Here is a 19,293-nt window from a genome sequence, read left to right as displayed (position 1 = left end):
GAAACGATCTTCTATCAACACTGGCCCACCCTGGCCGATAGTCTCGGGTGCTGTCGGGGCATCCTGACCGCGTTGCCCTGATCCTGATCCGGATCTAGTCACAAAACGCCTTGTAACCACCATACTAAAAATACACGAGGAAGATATCAGATAATCCGCATAAATAACAGGGAACCAACTCCCAACAAAACCCTAGGGGTTGTAACTTCCTTGCTACGCGTATGGGTCCTGTGTTTTCAGTAGTATGGGCCCATACTACCTTCCACACCTACCCATATTTGTCTCAAGTATCATCACAACACCCTAACAGTATACATATGCATGGTGATCGCTCAATCCTCACTCCTAGAGGAAGGCTAACTATCTCATAATTGGTCTACTAACCCCGCATAACTCACCCATCCATGTAACTTCCAACAACCTGCAACACTAGTGTATGCTAGCCATACATAACGTTGGACCCTATAGACATTCGAATACTTGGTCCTACTATAAGCCCACAACCAGACAAGGAACGAGAAATAAAGCTAAACCAAATATTCTCAACCTATAAGATCTTAATTATGTACAACCTATGATGCATACACTGAGCAACTACAATAATGATGTCAATTTCATATAAGGAAAAACCCTAGGCTAACAAGCATCATATATTCAGGCAATTCTATCATACAATTCCTGAAGACCCCTAGACTAGTACTAGCATGTTGTTCTAACATATCTCAATATCAAATAACTGTATGGTATTTTGGGGTCTACTTACTGGTTCCGACTGATCGTACACTCTGCATCCTCTTTTAGTATTTTGAAAATCGTTTTCATGGTTTGAGAATGGATTCACACGAGTGTTCCTCTAATTCACTCAAACCAAGGCTCTGATACCAACTTGCAACATCCATAAAAATTATGCCAAATTTAAACTTTTTCAACCATTTCAAAACCAATAATTATTACAAAACTTGTTTTCAAAATATTTTAAACATCATAGTATCCCTGAAATCTAGATCATAAAACATGAGGAGGTGTACGATCATGCCTTTGCCTTTTCGAGATCATCTTAAGTACCTGAAACAAAATCCAAAACTGTAAGCCCGGAGCTTAGTGAGTTTCCCCCAAAATACCCATACATACAACAATATACACATAAACACAAACAACATACCATGGGTCCAATCAACCATCGGGTTGGAATACCCCAGGCCCTCAACCATCGGGCTGGAATGCCAACTTACTATGGGTCCAGTCATCCTCGGGATGGAATACCCTCGGCCCACAACCATCGGGTTGGAATGCCCACATACTACGAGTCCAATCATCCTTGGGGTGTAATACTCACGGCCCGGAACCATCGGGTTGGAATGCCCAGGTCTGTTGGCTCTCACACAAAGCAGATAAGCCTCAACCACCAATAAAAAATGTGCACATATATCAGATAATCACATAACCGTCTATAGACAGACAAACCGATCTAACAGATCATAACAACATAAATACATCCTATCTACCAAGATACCGATCTAACAGATCATACTAGCATAACATCATCCTATCTACCAGGATACTAATCTAACAGATCATAACAACATAATACCATCCTATCTACCAGGATATTGATCTAACAGATCATACTAGCATAACATATCATGATAACAATCCAAAAGGGCTGGCGTTGGTGCCTTAGACCCTTGAGTATAATGAGGAAAACTCACCTCACAAATGTCGAACTGTAGTGATAAGGTCAAACTCTAAAATCACAGCTATGAACTCCACCACCTGTATTCACCATAGGACCACTTCCATAAATTCCTAATTTACTAAAATACCCCCAGAAGTCAAACTGGTCAACCCTTAGTCGAAGTCAAATTCAACGGTCAAGGTCAACAGTCCATGTTGACTAAACTCGTTGAGTGCAGTTCACTGACTCGTCGAGTCCTTATAAAACTCAAGAAATCGTGAACAACCATGTTGACTCGATGAGTTTCCAGACAACTCGTCGAGTCCATGCGTGTCCAAAAGTCGGGAAAACCCTAACTGACTCGTTAATTCGTCTTACTAACTCGCCGAGTCCATGTAGAAACCCACCATAGCCAATTTTCATCCGACTCGTCGAGTTGACCATGCAACTCGTCGAGTACCTTTATTCTATTCCACATTCAGATGATTTTAAGCTACCCTAAAGCTCTAAATTGCAGAAACGTGCTGATTTTAAGACGGTAGCGAAGAGTGGTCCTTTTATGTTTGCTTTGGTGGTGGCAGAAGAGAATAAATCGGGTGGGAAAAATCCAGATGAAGTCCAACCTTTGGTCGAAGAATTTATGGATATCTTGCCTAAAGAGATCCCTCCTGGATTACCATTAATGAGAGATATCCAAAATTGCAGTGACTTCATCCCAGGGTCTTCCATTCGGAACAAGGCAGTCAATCGGATGAACCTAAAAGAGTATGAAGAACTTCAACAACAAGTTTTAGAATTATTAGAGAAGGGTTTGATTCGGGAAAACATGAGTTTGTGTGATGTTCCTGCTTATTGGTTCCAAAGCATGGTGGGCGTGTTTTGTATGTGTATCGATTATTGAGTTGTTAACAAGATAACAATCAAATATCATTTTTATGTTCCTCGGTTGGATGATCTTTTAGAGCAATTGCATGGCGCGGTGGTGCTCTCAATGGTCGATTTGAGAAGTGGATACCACCAGATTAGAATGAAGTCGGGCGACAAGTGGAAAGTAGTGTTGAACCCGGGCCCTCGCCTTCATGGTCTCGCACTAGGACGTTGGCGCTCTAGTGCCCTGGACAATTTCCAAACGATAATATATTGTCCATAATAAGCCAAAACACAGTTGGGAACCTCCCAGGGCGACAAGTGTAATGCTCAGAGTGTTGCCCCATGTCTCCTCTACACCAATAGTAGATGACCACTAATGGTGTACGATCCACCAATAGGACTCCTCCACATCATGTTGGCCTAGATGAGACAAAGGATACTGTTGGGATCATGCTTGGATGAAAACATATATAAAAGAGATCCTTATTCTCTAGAGGAAGGGATCGTTTTTTTCTCATCAAAATGTTAATCTCCATATTCCTACATATACAATCATACTAAATAGACCGTCGGAGCTTTGTCCTGGGACCACCTCCCAGACGTCGACTGACGTTCCTTCTTCATTGATGTGATTATAGGGCTCAATCCAACCAGATCCTTCAATAGACGATGTTTAAGACTCAAGTACATATCACAACATTTGGCGCCATCTAGGCGTGTACTCAGAGTTAGACAACCTTGATACAAAACTAGACATCGTCGATGACGGGCAAAGGACCTATGGTGCCCGGCGGAGGAGAGACGATGAAACTTAGATCTTTGTCGTCGCTCGATGGCACACAATCATTTGCATTAGAAGGACAAGCCTCCACCCAAATGCCAGCTGCACAAGCACCAGGCTCCATAACAAACACCACAACGGCGACAATAACTGCCTTATGGAGACCACCATCCATCACAACAAAGCATCTGATCACAACCACGACTGCAACGCCATAGATGACAGTGACTCAGCAGTCACAACCACCGAATAACGATTGACAACCACTGGTTTTTCAACAATAATCATTGTTACAGCAAGCAGGGACAAACACTTGGTCCCCAAGAACCATGTTGTCCTCTATGAAGCACCTAATGTCGAACTATCAATTCTCTCCTAAAGCAGGCATGTCGCACATTTCGTTCTTCACACAACAACCACTAACGTTCAATCCTTATATCCATAAGGTTTAGGGATCCATTCCTCAAGTGCCACTAACGCATGAGTCTAATCCTCAATCATCATCAGCACAATAGCTTAGTCCCCATGCACAACAGTCATAAGGACCGAATTTGTACATGCTCCGGTAGTCAGGATCGAGCTCACAGTTGTAGCAAAGCACACAAATGAGCTCATAATAGCAACCGTACATATCACAGGCGGCAATGTATAATCATGCATAAGATAATCCATATTATGCTCAACAATTCATGATGTACAAAGGATTTCCATACCTACACATGGAAAACCTGGTGAGGAGTACCAACTCCGCTTTCTGTTAGGAACTCTTACAATACGAGATTCTACACTCGACGATGATACCAAACATCCTAAAAATACGACGAAACCCTCGATCTACATCGACACTTAAAAGTGGACGATGAAGTCACTAAGGATGGATAAACAGTTCACATATGTTTCCCCATCACACTATTGGGAAATACAGGAAAGTGGTTCAAAGCGCTACGACCTGACATCATCTCAAGATTTGAACAGCTAGGGTACATCTTCCTCAATAATTTCATGCAATTAAGGAAGGTAAAGGAGATACAAACTCAATCATGGCATGCAGGAAAAAGGAGGAAGAGTCAATAAGAGTGTATATCCAACAAAGCTGAGGAAAACATTGCGGTATTATCTAGAAATATACTCAATATCAGGTTCTCAATAAATGACCTAAGGCCAACCAACTGGGATCCCATGGATCCACTCTTGATCACTGCCTGCATATGCCAAACGCAAGTTCATCTTATATGCATAGACAATAGTAGCAACACCTACATACTTTATGAACATTGCTTCAGGCAACTGCCTGCCTCCTAAAAGGAGGGTCTAAAACCTACAATAGGTGGTCTGTTAACAGGATTTACCAGGCATAAACTATGGCCACTGGGCACCATACATAAACCTCTCACATTAGTTACTCACAATGGGAGAGATAAGATCACACAAACGATCGAATTCTCAATGATACGCCTTTCAGCAAAGCATAACATTTTTCTCGGGCTACCGACGCTTTTCTAGCTACATGTCATATTGTCAACAATCCACGGTATCATCAAGTTTAGCACACGCGCCGGGTCAGCCATAATTGTTGCTACTAACCCACGTATGCACTACTTCCATCAAGTCATTACCACACCAAAGCTAGTTGCCTAGTACGAGGCCTAAAAAAGTCGAAGGAAGATTGCCCAATAGAAAAACACATCATCCACCCAGATTACCCAATGCAAACACTCAGAATAGGCTCCAACATATCGGAAGAAGCCAAAGTAAGTTTAATCATCCTCCTGAAGCAATACTCCAAGGTCTTTGTATGGAAACCTACAAACATGACAGGAATCGATCACGAGGTCGTTGAGCACAACTTGAATATTATCCTAGGGGCACTCCCATCAAACAAAAAAGAGGGGCAAGCGGGTGATAGGAATAAGACAATCAATGTAGAAGGGGCGAAGCTGGTGGATACATGCATTCTCCGGGAAGCAGTTTTCATTACCTCGACAACTAATCCAGTTATGGTGAAAAAACATGATGGATCAAGGTGGATGTGTATTTACTATTTCGATCTAAACAACGCCTGCCCAAAGGATCTCTACCCTCTCTAGGAGATAGATCAAAAAGTTAAGTCCTTAGAAGGATTTTAGTTCAAGTGTTTCCTAGATGCCTACAAGGGCTATCATCAAGTTCAGATGAGAAGAGAAGATAAGAGGAGACGTCCTTTCATACCAATCGCGGCACCTTTTGTTATCAGAAGATGCCATTCGGCCTCAATAACATCGGTGTGACGTACTAGTGCCTGATGGACAAAGTGTTTGCAAACCAAATTGGTGGAAGCGTTGAGGTCTATGCTGATGACATGGTTATCAAAAGCTCTAATGAAGCAGCATTGCTTCACGACATTAAAGAAACCTTCAAACGCTGACGTAGGAACAAATGAAGCTCAACCCGGGCAAGTTTACGTTTGGGGTGGAGGAAGGCCAATTCCTGGGTTATCAAATAATCAATGAAGGAATATCGCCATTCATTGCCAAGTAGGCTGAGAAAGCTCTTCCACTCTTCCAAACTTTGAAAGGTTTCATCGACAAGAATAAATTCAAATGGACAACAAAGGCCAAAAAAACCCTGCAACACATGAAAGAAGCCTTACACCAACTCCCAACCATGGCGAGCACCCTGCCAGGAGAAACTTTGTAAATATACATGGCAACATTCGACGAAGTCGTATCATCGATGCTAAGCTTTGAGAGGGATAAGAAACAATAGCCAATACACTCCATGAGTAGATCATTACAAGGTCCTAAGCTCAACTACCCAATACTATAGAAACTGGTGCTCGCACTAATCTATGTATCCAGGCGTCTCGAGGGCTATTTTAAAGCCCACAACATTGAGATCATGATCAATTACCTAATAAAGAAAATCCTATTGAGGCCAGAGAAATCAGGACACCTAGAAAAATGGGTGATCGAGCTAGGCGATCATGACATATATTAACGCCCATGCACCAGTATCAAAGCCCAAGCTTTATTAGACTTCCTAGTCTAGATTCCCAATGCACCTGAAAATGTTCAACCAATCTTGCTAATAGATCCCTCGGAACCGGAGGTGAGTTAAGACATTTGGGAACTGCACACCGACGGAGCTGACTAGCGCGAGAAGTCGGAGAAAAACGCCTTGTAGCCCATATTGATTCCCTCCTCATCACTAATCAGATCAATGACATATATGAAACCAAGGACCAAAGAAAGGAAAGGTACCTGGTTGTAGTGCGAGAGTTAGCACGATCATTCAAAAGCTTCTTAATCAAACAAATCCCCTGGGGAGAAAACACGAGGGTTGATGCTCTTAGTAAACTGGCATCGACATCTTTCGATCACATAAACAAGAAGGTCCTAGTAGAGATTCTCCCAGAGAGAAGCATCAACAACAAGTAAGTTGACGTTATCGCAACAACTCCAGATTGGACCAAACCCTTCATGGACTATCCCCTGTATGGTGTCTTCCCAGATGACCCCACAGAGGCTAGGAAGATCAAGGTCAAGGCCCCAAAGTTCGTTGTAAGGTACACGTAATTATATAAGAGGGGATACCTGGCACCATGGCTAACATGAATAGAAACTCACCAGAAAGATACTCCGCCTAGGGATTTATCACATCTACAAGCACATGACCAAGCTCACCAAAAAATGCCTGGAATGCCAAGCTTTTGCTCCTTTCTGAAACCAACCCGTTGTGCTATTAACAAACATCAGCAACCCATATCCTTTTCACCAATGGCGCACAAATACTGTTAGATCATTTCCAATCGCCCCCGGTGGAGCTAAATTTTTATTAGTCGCTATCGATTGCTTCACTAAGTGGATTTAAGACGAGCCCTTGACCACCGTTACAGGAAGAAAAATGATAAAATTCATGTGGAAAAACATCCTCATTTATTTTGACACCCCAAGGATCCTAATTAACGATAATGGCATCCAGTTTGAAGGAAATCCCTTCAAGGAATGGTGTGAAGAAAAGCAAATCTATCACTGGTTCACCTCAGTGGCACACCCCCAAACAAACAGCCAAATAGAGGCATCAAACATGATTATCGTCAATGGCCTTAAAAAGTGTCTGATGAGGTCTAAGGGAACCTGGATAGAAGAATTACCCGCAGTGCTCTGGTCGTATCGCATGACCTCGAGATCCCCTTTAGCTTAACATATGGCACAGGGTCAGTGCTCCCAACCGAAATCTTAGACAGATCATTACGGGTAACAGACTTCAATGAGAAAAACAATGATGTGGGACAATGTCAAGATTTAGACATGATGGACAAGAAATGAGAAGCCACCCAGCTCTTCCAAGTTGCCTACAAAGCTCGCACCGAAAATTAATACTATCGACGTGTACGAATGAAGAACTTCAAAGTAGGAGAGTGGGTGTTGAGGAAAAATGAATCCAGTCATGCTCAAACCCAAGGAAATCTAAGTGTCACCTGGGAAGTCCCATACAAGATAGTGGAGAACCACCAAAATGGAGCTTATGTCTTGGAAGTACAAGACGAGAGATTTATCCCCCAGACTTGGAACACGCATAATTTGTGCAATATTTACTCCTGGAGCAATGAGAAAAGACAGAATAAGGCATATCAGGGGCGAGGGCAATGTGATCTAAATCCAAGTGGATAATCACACTCCAATAGTTAGCTCCAGTCGTAGGCCATCTTTTTGTGTCAAAATATAATCATTTTTGTTCTCATCAAACAGTGATTGATACTTCTAGAACGTTATCAATGAAATGATGAAGGTTGAATATTTTCGAAAACAATTTATATGTTTTATTATTATTCAAGCTTGATATCATCTCAATAAGAGGTTGTGTACATTTAACCAGTGATAACACAGACTGATCAGCCACGTCACTTGTGCGAAATCGATGCAAGGATGCAACCATAGGATTTAAAGGCTCATAACCTTTCCTTAAACATGTCAATCCAATATAAAGGACTATTACCCTTGACCATTACATGAACAAAAGCTTTAAAGGCTCATAAACTTTCCCTTGACAAAAAAACACGTAATTCCTAAACGCCTCAAGGTGACGATCTCCGCTTAACTTAGATGACTAGGGTCAGAATGCAACTCTCTTTTGTCCAATACTTAGAGCAAATTCTTAAAGATAAACTAGAGAAATTTACCTAAAAAGAAATTCCCTAACAAAAGCGAACCAATCAAGGTTCATAACAAGAAGCTAGCCAAGGCCTCATCCTAACAATACATGCTAGTGACTCAAAAGAATGGCGAGCCCCGAGCTCATGAAGACAAACTCCCAAGCCAAAACCAACAAACTTTGGTTAAATACAAACAACTTTCATCTATCAAATGAGAGTGCCCTATGTGTCTTAATACCCTGCCAAGCAAGTAGGAGCCATCTCTACTTAATTCCTAAGGCCAGCACAAACCTTTGGAAAAAGTTTCCCCAATGGGAAAAAACACAAACAAATGCAACCTCGAAGATCAAAATTAACCTCTGGGAAAAAATCAAACCAGTGGCCAAAATGAACCATCTTGGACTAACGAAAGTGGGATTTAGGCAAAATATTTCCTTGATACCATCATACAATAAAATCAAAATATATTGCCTGTCGGACATTTCTCGGACTTAACAAAGACCACGCAGGGTCATCAACACAATTAAAATTTGTCCATATACTGTTTCTAAAACATGATATTCAAAAGCTTAAATCAAGAGAGGAGGGAGAAATCACTTACTAGGAGGAGTGAAGGAGGGTCTGATGATCTGATAACTGCTTTCCAATAGTTTCTCCTTGGGGTCGAGATCACAACATAGTTGACGGAGGCCTGGCAAATCTAGCTAGCCCAAATGGAGATATAAGGCAAAATCTGTCTCCATGAAGGCCTTCACGGATGCATGCATCGGTTGGGTCTACTCCACTACAACACTTGCCTTATCTGGATTAAATTTTCCAGTACCTACTTGCTCTCACACCACTTTCTTGCCACCATCCACACACTACAAATAAAATGACATATAGTGGCACACATTTTTAATGACATATGGTTAATGTGCCACTATATCATGGTTTTAGTGACACTTATTATATGCCACTAAAAATTTAATACATTTAATGACACTTAATCTTTTGTGTCACTAAATTACATAGTTATTAGTGACGTAAAGACTTGATATACCACTAAAACTTTTTTTTTTTAATTAAAAATGCCATATAGATAATTCTTATAATAACTAAAAAATTTAATTATATTATTAACAATTTATTTTATATTTCTTATTTAAAATTAGTATTACATATTTATGGAAATTTATTATAATTATTAATTGATTTGTTAGTTTTTACGAAAAAGAAAATGGGAAACCCATGACATCACTAACCCAATAACCTAACTTGACATTTTTATGTATTAATCCCCTTCTTTCCCTCTTTTTCCCCCAAAAGAAATCAATTGTGTTTGTGATTTCTAGCTATTGATCCAATAAACAATTTATTTCGAATCAAACAACAAAACTGAATTCAGCATACATTTATTATTATGTTTATAGCGATCTCAAGCTATTGATCCAAGATAAGACCATTATGTTAATACTTTTAAAATTTGATTTTGTTGTTTTATTATTTTGAAAACGAAAATTGATTTTTACTTGGGATTGATTTATATTTTTTCATTAATTTATCTATTTTCATGTCTAAAAAAGGGATTCTAACATAATAATTTGGGTTTGATAACAACCAGAACTCTTGGAAGTCAAAACCTTTGACCCAATATTCAATGACTTTGCTTCCTGTTGGTCTTTTGGATTACACATTGAATGGAATGTCACTCATTGAACCGGAAACAAGTGCTGTAACATAGTCTCCTAATATCAACATTTTAATGAAATTGTTTTTAAGGAATGTAGATGTGATTACACACTCATTTTTATGTTACTTTTTTGTTTGGCTTATATTGAAATTGCTGAAATATTTATGGGTATAGTGGTTATAACATAATCTCCTAATATCAACATTGTAGTGAATAACTTTTTTTTTTTTTTAAATTGGTTAAAAGAAGTATATCGTGTCTTTAATCACTATATGGCCAATAGTGATTAAAGGTCTCGTTAGGCCCAAATTTTGTGTATCTTTACAAATATATGTGTTAATCGAATACAAATATGTTTTTTTTTAGAACAATAGTATATTAAAATAAAACAAAGACCAATAGGAGGTAAAGTTGGAACAATACGTACAACAACCAAATAAATATTTTCAAGAAAAATACGTTAATTTTGATTTATCATCGCATTACATTACGGAAGTCAAAAAAATACGTACAACCCTATCAGAAACCACTCCCACTATCTCACTCCTGACGATGATCTGAACGCACCATCACCACCCTCTCTTCGTCGACGTCGGACCATCATGCCGTCGTCGGCTTGTGCGTCGTTTCTTTTTGATCACCGTTGCTTTTACGATCGCCGCCGCTTCCTCGATCGTCGCCGCTGCTTCCTCAATCTTACGGTTATGTATTTTTCCTGCTCAAATAACGTATTTAAAAATTTCATTTGTTTGTAGATTTGAAGTTGTATACTGCCCGATTTGTTGCAAAATCATTGCCCAAACTGCTAGGGTTAATCAATTTTATGAGAGGCTGCCACTAGTACCTTTAAAACTCCAATATTTTTCGATTATTAGAACTGGTGATTTCATTTTGACTTTCTCACGTCATAAAATATATAAACTATAATCCATGTACTCCATAAAAACATATCTCATAACCTCTGCTAATATCCCAACATCAATTGACTTCTTTAGAATCGGTCAAAGTTAAACTTCAACTAATTGCAAGAATGAGTAAAGTTTGTGCTCAAATAATTCAAGTTTATTGGTGTATTTGTCCATCAATTGAGTCAGCACATCATCAAACCCTTTCTCCAGCTTAATCTCCTCTTTCCAGTGGCTACCTTTCATTTTAGTCCTCTGCTCTTCAAGAGCTTTCATCAGCCTCTCCCTCTCTTCCTCAAGTTCCAGTTGTTTTTGAATATGGTAATCGAGGAACTAAACCATCTTCAAATCTCTCTACTGTTGTAAAGCAGATATTGTACTCCTGATTAAAGATAGAAAAAGATAATAGAGAATGGTAGAAAGTGTTGAAATTTAAAAAGTATGGTGGAGACATGACAAACCTGGATAATGGAAGGGTAGAGACTGTTAAAATCCAAAAGTAAAATATATTTATCATATAAACCTTTTTGGGTTCCAACACTAGTCCACCTGCATATGAAGCTGCTTTTTTGGATTTTACAGGCTCATTTCCTGGAGGGGCGATTTCGTCATTTTCACCCAAATCATTGTTTACTTTGTCTTCTGGGCCATCTGATTTATGTTTTACTGTTTTGTTTTCTATTGGAGTATAAAACTTATCAGGTACCATAAATTTTTTAGCATGGAATGCATGCGACAAGAGATATTCCACTCTTTGAGCTCTAGCACCCTGAAATCATGCACATAATAAGTTATTCATTAAAAAAAAACTAAAAAAAAAACATTAGTGAATGATTTTTTAACTGTTTCGTTAGTTTACCTGAAGAGTTTTTCCCCATAGATTATCATTAATATTAATCGGTTGTCGTGTGAGAGGAAGAACACTCAAATGGAACATGAGTTCCATTGGCAACCATGCATCTGTCTCCCCAATTTCAATCTGCAAATCGCAGTTTTAACAATATCATGAAAATAAAAAAAAAACAAATAAAAATTTTCAAATTTTATTTAAGTCTGCCAACAATGCAAGACATAATTCCTGGACTTACCCCTGACCCAAAAACTGTTTTTCCTTTATTAAGTCTAGGTATCTCAAACCTCTTAAGTCTTACTATTTTTGACCACATGTTGTTAGGAACTTTGCAATGCAAAATGTTATACGATCATTATTGTTTATAAATGGTAATACAAATACAAATGTTCTCATTAAGTTCATTAAATCAATGTGTTTGTTAATATTGTAAAAATCTTGACTCTGTTGAGAAGAACATGAAGGTCAAATCCAGATATGTTGTGGCCAACAAGAATGTCATTATCTAATTTGTGTAATTCAATCGGTAAACAATTTAATAAAGCCTCGCTGGTATGCTTATAAAGTTTTCAGCCATTCCAAAAAAATAATAATGTATTTACTTTTTTCCGAATCACCATGTTGATGAGACTAATAAAATATTGACACAGTATAGACAACCTAGACAGAAAACTTAATTCAGTCAATTCAAATAATATATCAGCTTCCTAATTACTAAGAAGAAACCTAAACTAAAGTTAAATAATCTTCCATAAAAGGCAAATTAAATGACTGGAGGAAAAATCCTAATGATAGAAGGATAAGTCAACTGAATATAAGGATAAAGAAACAAAATAAACAGATATGAACAATCTATCTTATTCAGTTAGACCATCACTTAATCAGCCATTAAGTAGCTAATGCACAAAAATGATTTCATATCAACTTTTATTTTTTTATTATTTTTTTTATATAAAACAAACAAATGTTGTGAATATGAACAAACTATCTTATAGTCTGCTTGAGAGTAAGTTTAAATGAAGCAAAACTTGTGTTCATCTCTTCTCAATTTCCCACTTGTCATTGGGAATTTCTTGTTCCATGTTATAAACATTTTAGGAACTTTGAACCTGTAAAATAGAACAGCCTAAATTAGTAAAATGGTGAAAAAGTTATTTATATGTTGCACTTAAAATGACATATAGTTTCATTACTACAAATAAAATGACATATAGTTTCATTTTTTGTAATAGTTATTGTTTTTGTCATATCATGTATGAAAACCACTCATGTAGTTTGTTATTTTTCTAATATATGTTTATATTTCTTAAATGATGATATAGTTTCTTAAGTGAGTTGTATTGTACTACAGTAGTTGGTTAACCTCTTAAGCGAGGTTGTTTACGTGTTGACTAGGCTTATTTTTTTATGACTAAGAGTTGACTAGGCTTTAAACTTGCACATGTTGCAACTAGCTCTAGTCTATGTTTCTTTATGTGTTCCAACATTCATGAGTTTTTTTAGTTTCTTAGCTTCCTCCTATGTTTATATGATTCCATTAAGAGTTGATTAGGCTTCAAACTTGTACATGTTGTAACTATGTAACTTGTTTATTTTTATTGGAGCAGTTATGGATAGATCTTGGATGTATTGTGCACCAAGATGTAGTGAACCTTTTATAAATGGGGTTCAATTACCCTATGAACAAAAAAAAACATTCATTAAAATTAGTCCATTATCATATTTCCAATTGGACTCAAGAATGACCACTTTTGCCCTTCTGAATAAGCTTCTTGGTGTACATATGCATCTTCTTAAACGCATTCTTGTTGTTCATTTGTACAAGACTAGTAGAAGGTATCGAGAGTTGGGCCTTAATGTTATATGTTTTCATTAATTTGTTTCAGATGCCAGACAACATTTCTACAGTTCCACGCAACTCTAATTCAGTTAACCAGAGATCATCTTCTGAAAGTCTTCATAATGATGGTAATCATTTTTATGAGCTTTTGTCTTTCCTTTGTTCTTATAAATATAGTTTCTTTATGTTGAGTTTTATATTATTTATTTTCTAAACTAAGCCTTATTTCACTGGATTCTGGATTATCTTTGTTTGTTTTTTGACAATCTTTGTTTGTTTTTTGACAGGGAATTGCTAGCATTGATTCTAGAGTATGAGATAACACAATTTATTCAACCTATCATGTATTTGTTTTTTATTTTATTTTATTTTATTTTTGTATGCATGTTTTAACTTTTGTTCATCACTTTATGTTTAGCATGTAATTAGACATATTTGATATTTACCTAGATATTTGATTCAAAAAGTTAAAAATATTGATGAAAAACAATGAAATTTTGATTATTTTCAATGTGCTACAATTTAATTATTCATTTTCTTTTATATTATAGATGAAATTGTATTGTGGCAAATAAAATTTTCACTAAAATCTTAAAATATGTAACTAAAAGTAGCATAAATTTTTTAAATCACATTAGCTTTTAATGGCACACAATATATGTCATAAAAAGTTTTCTTCTGTTGTGACACATAAAAAATGCCACTAATTTTTATTATGGTAAAAAAAAGTGCCACTAAAATCTTAAAATGTGTAACTAAAAGTAACATAAATTATTAAATCAAATCAGATTTAGTGGCACAAAATATGTGCCACAAAAGAAATTTGTTTTACTGTGACAAATAAAAAAGTGCCACTGAAATCCTAAAAACTGCAGCAGCAAAAACAAAAAGTGCCACTAAAAGGTTTTAGTGAGAGAGTTTCTAGTGGCATTTATTAAGTGTGTTGTTGATTCTTTTAGAAGCCTTTAGTGACATTTTTTTGGGCTTTTAATGGCATTTTTTGTGTGCCACTAAATGACATTTTTTGTAGTGACACCAGTTTCCATACATGTTGTCTTCATCTGTCGAACCCCCAACGAGAACTTCGGGCTCTCGATAACTCGATCCACCACACACACAACACCCTTTTGGAGAAGCCAAGCGATGTCCTCCTCCAAAATCTTCCTCCTCGATCCCTCAGTCACCAACTGCTTGCCCTGCTGTTTCACTTAACCCTCCAACATTTCCTTCTCCGCCTCCAAGGTCTCTACTTGCCGAGATAGGAACTCCACCTCTCCGTCCAAGCTTGTCACTTGTTCCTCCATCGAAGCCTTCTCACCGAAAAACAGCTCATAACACTCTTCAAATTTATGTTTCTCCTCCTCCAAGACTAACACCTTCTCCCTTAATTCGTCACACTAAGCTTTGATGCTAGTCAATTCCGCCAAATTTGAGATCACATGACGAAGCACCTAGCTGCAGCCACCAAGTAGGGGCAACCTGGTCCGCTGCATACTAAAGGTTTTTCGCCATACAGGAGTTGGAGAGGAGCTCTAGGGCTTCTATTGTAGTCGAAGGGAATGCATGGCGACTTCACTCATATGCAACGACATGTTGGGTGAGTAGGGAACCAGGAGTGAGAGTCCGATCCGGGAGATAAACTCCCGAAGCCACCAATAGCGTAGGGGGAGCGCCATAAATAGTGATGTATCTCATCAGAGATGAGGTAGAACTAGGAGAAGTTTGGAGGTCAACCTCCAGATTCTTCACATTCTCGCCACCGCCACGACTGCTGGCATCCTTAGATTCTTTCTTTGGTTCATGAGGCGGTTATGCTGCCTCTGTGTCCATCCCCTACGACTAGTGAGAAATGTCATCATCAGGGATGTCGATTACTGAGCTGGACCCCTCCCCCAACAAAAAATCAATGTTGTGCTTCTTGCCAAGACGTCTTCCAATGGTATTGGGGCCATTGTCCTCTGTAAGAGGGGAGTCCATCCAGGTTATCCGCCGCTTGGTGGATACATGGTTGCCTCCAATCAATGCCTCCTTTGCTACTTCATCCTTACAGGACTGAACCGGATGATCATTATGAGAAACACCACTAATGGGTGCATCCACCAAACCAGGGTCAACCTGACTGGCGGTACCCTTTCCCTTGACAGTATAAGGAGTGGCAAGCGCCAATGCCTAATCGGCGCTAACAGGTGGAGGAAGGATCTCCATTAAGGGTACCACATGGTACTGGAGATCACCCTTGTACTTACCCCACATAACCATCTCAAAGGACAACACCCTTTTGATACCTGCGAATACAAACAACAAATGACTCATCAACCCCTTTTCGATTACCAACAAACTAAAAAGGGGGGGGGGGAGGGGGTGAGAAGAGCACTTACCGTCCTTCTCTACGTAGAATTGAGGCATCCTCCCTGGGGACCGTTAGGCGGTGCTCATTTTGGATGCTACCAGGATGTAATCCTCCTCATCCTCACCGATGATGCAAATATTCTTCAACGCCTACGCCACGGTCATACTGGCACCCCATAATTGTGGTGCCCGGTCAGAAGTGGTGGTCACCCGAGGATAACGAGAACCACCCATGTAGAAGTGAATAATCAAGTATTGGAATTAAAATCAGAGTAAGCAAGTAAAGAACACGAGATCTAAATAGAATCTGGTTTAGCTCATATTACTTTCAAAGTTTTACAAAGAGAATATCAGACATAGGACTTGGAAAAACTCATGTCTAACTCTAAGTAAACATTGCTATTTATAGGAGGACTGAAAGTACAAAAAATACTAAGGACTGAACATTCGACTTCGTTACAAAGATGCCTTAGTAAATACATAACAAAACTAACGAAACAAGCATTACACAGAATTTGACATATTACAAAACATTTTCAACCTTACAATCTCCCCCTTCGTAATAATGTCGAACATTTCAATTGGAGAGAATATGTGCAGTAAAATGCATCATCCTATGAATCTCCGTATACCAGCTCATAACCTTCTTTAACTCTGCTTTATCACCATCATTATTCTTTTTGCAGTTATTCATATGAACCATGAAGTTCGTATCTTGAGCTACAATATACCTCTCCACTTCAATTGCTTGAAACAAAAATCTTTTAGCTTTCCCATTCTTATCTTTTCCGACAAATACCAATCAAAACGGCTTTAAGCATATCTACCTATCAAAATATTTCTTCAGTTCAGCTTGAGTCTTCGACGCTTCCATAGCCACTTTCACTTCATTCCCAAGTGTAGCTGATAATTCGACATCAGTCAAAGCTAGACAATCATAGTAATTGTCTATGAATATTTTGATGTGACCAAGACCTAGTCTCAAAACTTATATATCAGTTCCTTGAAATCGCAAAGCATCCATGTCTTTCAAAATACGGGCAACTTGAGTAAGATCATTCAAGTTCATTAGTGGGAAATCAGCAACTGAGAAATCACAAGAAATGTTGTTTGCTCTAACAACATTATAACGAAAGTTCTGTATCATGTTCTCAAACATTACATCTTTTGTAATACTTAACACCCTTGTGATCTTGATAAGTGACCAAACTTCATCTTGTTCCTTTCCAACAATAGCATGAAACCTAAGTTTCATATGAAGAAAGTCATCTTCATTTTTGAACTTCTTTATCACCTTATACTGTGCTGTTATGAACATCACTTCATTAACTGGAAAATCAAGTTGATTCATATCAGAATTTTCGATAAAATAACTCTTTCATGGTTTCTTCTCAAATGCATACATATTATTGTATGACACTTTGGCTTCGATGTTTTCGTAACTGTGCAACTTCTTAGGATCTCCCTTATCCATGTGTGGTGGATCATTCTCACGAAGCATCATTATACTTTGAATTTGCCTCTGTTTCTCCATTTTAGCATCTATCTCAGCTTTTTTCTCTTCCTTTGATTTTTCAACCAAAATTTGTTTCCCTTTATCTTTTTCAGCTTCTGAAGTCTTTGGCTTTGAAGAACTTGAACACCCTCGTTCAGTTGTTGAATTAATCATAGTTCCTTTTAATATAGGTCTTTTTGTGGTTTTAATGGCTTGTGTTGTATTTACTTTCGGAACTATTGGAGTTGAAATTTGAGTCGACACTACCTTTGTCGAAACTTGAGTAGGCATCACCTTTTCGACAGTTTTAGGCTTATCTTCTCCTCTTTTAGAAACTTTCGAAGTTTTACCCACTTGAACTTTCTTTACTTTCTCTCCCCCTTGCACCCCTGTGACAGCAGGTGGGGCACCAGTAGGTATCATCTTAGCAAAATTCGAAATTGGAGCAACGACCTTCTGAATAGCTTGATCCAGAGCGTGTAACTTCTGAGTTAAAAACTTAGGAGTTAATAACGAAGTTGGAGTAGGTTTGGACACCAATTCTTTTAGCTCACCAAGTAAAACTCCCATCTTGTCGAAATTTTGAACATCTTCATTATCCTTCGCTTCAAACTTAGGAGTTAACGATTGATACCATTCAACAACCTTTGTGACTGCAGCCGCTATGGTGTCAACATTCGACTTGATTATCGAATAGTTGGAGTTCAGCTCATTTATCTCTTTTGAGACTTCAACCTTCATCTCTTCAAGTTTTCGGTTGACATCTTCTCGTACGGTCTTGACATCTTTAACAAAAAGAACATGACGTTCTTTTGCTACCATACGAAGATCTGTGATTTCAGAGTTAAACGAATCAGCTCGAGCCTTGACCCTCAACTCGTTATTTTTATCAACAATATCCAATTGTCTCTGCAGCCTGAGCTTCACTGCCTTCAACATAACATCAACTTCTATTCCCGAAACTGAGTTCTTTGCTCCAGAATCAGCTTGTGATTGTAGAATAGAGTTAAGTTTTATGTTCAGAATTTTAAATTGCTTACCAGACATCATCATGTGATCCGGTATATCTTCTTCTTCTGAATCAAATGATAAATCATCGAACGTTCCTCCGGAACCTCCTCCATCCGTTTCATCATCGGAATTGGTTTTTGGTGGATTGGTAGATTGAGATTGAAACAGAGTGGTAATTGGTTGTTGTAGAATCTGGTCGAATGTAGGTGAGGTGGTGACTGTTTGAGCTTAAGTAACAAAAGGTGGAAGTGAAACATCGACAGTTGAAATAGGTGCAAAAAGAGATGGATTAGGAATACCTTGAGTAATCAGTGATCGTGATGCTTCAACACTCATATTAACAAGTGTACCAGTATCAGATACGTTTGCAACAATGTTAGAAATTGGAACCTCCTCAGTAACTGATTTGGTAAGAGCAATTTCGAGTGGACTTGTTATTGTTGTTGGTGAAATTAAGGTAGTGGTTTGTGGTAAGGATAGTTTTGAAGAATTCGATCTCAATGGTGTTTCTGGGACAATTTCACAATCAAAGGATTCTTCACGAACAACCAACTTTCTTTTCTTTCTCTTTTCGACAATATGCTTTGCCACACCCTCAACTCTTCTTTTCTTCGAGGATGGTGATACTTGAGCTGGTATATCACAAACAATTACCCCTCTGATGTTTATCTGTGTCTTTCGAACAGTAGGTGATAGATCATCAGAATTTCG

The 19,293-nt window shown here is 38.2% G+C and overlaps 1 long non-coding RNA gene across 1 annotated transcript; it reads left to right on the top strand.

Moving 5' to 3' along the window:
- The first annotated feature begins 10,628 nt into the window (after positions 1 to 10,628).
- Positions 10,629 to 14,228, top strand: LOC145100013 (uncharacterized). The gene is made up of 3 exons (XR_013704764.1): positions 10,629 to 10,833; positions 13,774 to 13,855; positions 14,015 to 14,228. It is a non-coding gene; the product is annotated as an uncharacterized LOC145100013 (long non-coding RNA).
- The last annotated feature ends 5,065 nt before the right edge of the window (positions 14,229 to 19,293 follow it).

This window comes from Lactuca serriola, chromosome 4 (genome assembly GCF_051521515.1).
Source record: "Lactuca serriola cultivar US96UC23 chromosome 4, Lser_US96UC23_V15, whole genome shotgun sequence".
Classification (NCBI taxonomy): domain Eukaryota; kingdom Viridiplantae; phylum Streptophyta; class Magnoliopsida; order Asterales; family Asteraceae; genus Lactuca; species Lactuca serriola.
The sequence above is the reverse complement of the archived record's forward strand: the minus strand, read 5'-3'. Positions and strand labels throughout refer to the sequence as shown.